We start from the raw sequence: 2666 nt of genomic DNA on the forward strand, positions 1-2666 counted from the left end.
ACCCAGAAATTCAAAATTTCCGACCGAGGTCGGTCGGTAATTTCAATTTGAAATCTGCAGACATTTGAAATTTTCGACTGAAGTTGACCGGGAATTTATTTTTTATTATACCGACCGATTTCGATCGGTTTGTTAAAACTTACAAAGAAATACAAAATTGTTATATATTCATAATTCCGACCGAAGTCGGTCACTATTTCTAAAAATAAATAATTTAAATAATGCCGACCGACTTCGGTCAGTATATTTATTTTTTCAACAAAAGTTATCAGTCAAAGCGTTGAATTAATCGACCATCTTCGGTCGAAAAATTGCGATCGCCTTCGATCGCAACACCTTAGCGACCATTATTTTTTCCGACGAATTAAAAGCAATCGGAAATTGTTCACTTTTCTTTAATTCCGATTGATTTTGATCGGTTTTAGTGGACGAAATTTGATAGTTTTCTAGTAGTGGTTATCGGGAGTGATAATTCATATGGACGATTGCAACATCTTCCGTAGTTGTTATCATAGTTTAGCTTTTGTGTATTTCTTGCAAATATAAGTATGTGGTTTCTCTCTCATGGCGGCTAGGACCTGATTTCGCTTTATAATAAAGTGGCATTTTTAGGATAGAGCCGAGAGACCAATGCAGATATTATAATGGAAACAACGTTTCAAAATCTATTTTACCTAACAGGTCGAATTAGCCGCCATGAAGAGTCATATGTTTTTTAATAATTTATTCATTTATTCGGACTTTTTTAGTGTGGCTCACGGGTAGGCCTATTACCATATAATCCTGACCATACTGCTCCTAATATAATAATATATTTGCCCCCTTTCAACTTTAATCCAATTTTATTTTTTTATAAATAAAAACTATCATACTATAATGTCCGGACGAGGACCTTGACATTACAAACCAGAATTATGGCATCCAAATCTTCAACAAAACTTGCTCTTTTCACTGTCCTCCTCCTCTTGTTTACCATTGGTTAGTTCCCTTCCCCCCTCCCCTCTCTATTTATATACATATATACATGCAGTGGTGAAGCCACATGGTCACAAGGGTGGTCAATTGACCAACCTTCATCGAAAGATTGCATTGTGTATATAGGTAAAATATTACGTTTTAGAGGTATATAACACATATTGAACACTCTTTGTCGGGATTTTTTTTTCACTTCTTTTAAATTTGAATACCCTTGGCAACCCGTATCAATCTATTTGTTTTTTAGTCTGTTTAAAAATAAATTTGACCCCTTTTAAATTTAAACATAATTTAACTTAATGATAAGATTTTAGAGCCATGCAAATACTATTGTATGTTTATGATCAAAATTATTATATGCACGCAAATATTATAGCTTGTGTTAGGACGAATTTTAAAGGTTTATATATTTTTCTTAAACTTGGTGCATAGTCAAAAAGTTGACCTAAATTGAAAGGAGGAGAGTAATCTATATATGTATATGTTTCTTCATGTCCATGCATATGCTTATTTATTACGAGTGCAAAATTGAAGGTTAATGACAAACACTTTGTAGTTGCAACGTCTGGAAGGGTAGAACCAGAGGCGATAGAAGAAGTACTAGTAGGTGATGAAGGAGCAATGGCAACAATAGAGCTATTAGTGCTGCAGCACCAGCAAAATGACAGATGCACATATTATCGTTGTCACTCTGATTCTCATTGCAAAAAGTTTTATTGCTCTAGATGTTCTTCGGACATCGTGGGTAGGGGTGTTTGTATGACTTAATTGTACCAACATGTGTAATATGCCCTTGGGAGAGAGCCTGGGCTGGTACTTTCACATACCGTAGTTTTCTTTTAAATAAAAGGCAATGTCTCTCCCTTGTATCAAGAAGACTCGATAGTCATGTGTTTTTACCAAAGGCAACTTCTCTTTTGCCCCTCCATCATCACTCTACGTTTCATAAGTATATCTATCATTTTTGCTGCTATTGCTTTCATCTTTTGCGTGCTCACAAAAATTATTATTTAGAAAACAAATTAAGCAAAAGAAATATTGAAAAGAGTAGATTAGTCAACTCATAATTTTTGTTTTACTACTTTTTCTGTCCCAATTTATATGATAATGTTCAAATTCGAGAGTCAAACGAATTATTTCTTGATCAATATTTTATTGTCTTTTAATATTTTGAATTATGAATTATCGTAATTTATAATACCTTTTTACATAATTTACAAATATGTAAATTTTATTTCGAATAACTTAAAGATTCTATATTCAAATACACGATCAAAATTAAAAAGTTTAAATCTCGGGAAACGAAAAGTGTCATATATTTCCTCCGTTCACCTTTACTTGTCCACTATTGACTTTGTGCGTCCCTTAAGAAATAATAAATAAAGGACATTATTTACCATGATACACATATTAATTGGTGTATAGTCTTAATGAATTTGAAAATGATTTGGAATGAGTAATTAATGCTAAGGGCAAAATAGAAAAAAAAATTATTTTTCTCTTGATATGCGAAAAGTGACAAGTAAAAATGAAAATTTATTTTTTTAGTATATTTGACAACTAAAAGTGAGTGAAGGGAGTAAATTTGGAACAGAAAAAGTAATAAATAGGTTAACAAATTATTCTCTCATGTCCACAATAAGTAACCAATTTGTCTTTTTATTTTAGTCCAAAATAAGTGTCCATTTATA

At 32.1% G+C, this 2666-nt stretch overlaps 1 long non-coding RNA gene across 1 annotated transcript; it reads left to right on the forward strand.

Annotated features, from left to right (window-relative positions):
• Nucleotides 1-839: 839 nt before the first annotated feature.
• LOC109240733 lies at nucleotides 840-1909 on the forward strand. The gene is made up of 2 exons (XR_002070119.1): nucleotides 840-978; nucleotides 1532-1909. It is a non-coding gene; the product is annotated as an uncharacterized LOC109240733 (long non-coding RNA).
• Nucleotides 1910-2666: the final 757 nt, after the last annotated feature.

Source organism: Nicotiana attenuata, unplaced genomic scaffold, assembly GCF_001879085.1.
Source record: "Nicotiana attenuata strain UT unplaced genomic scaffold, NIATTr2, whole genome shotgun sequence".
Taxonomy (NCBI): domain Eukaryota; kingdom Viridiplantae; phylum Streptophyta; class Magnoliopsida; order Solanales; family Solanaceae; genus Nicotiana; species Nicotiana attenuata.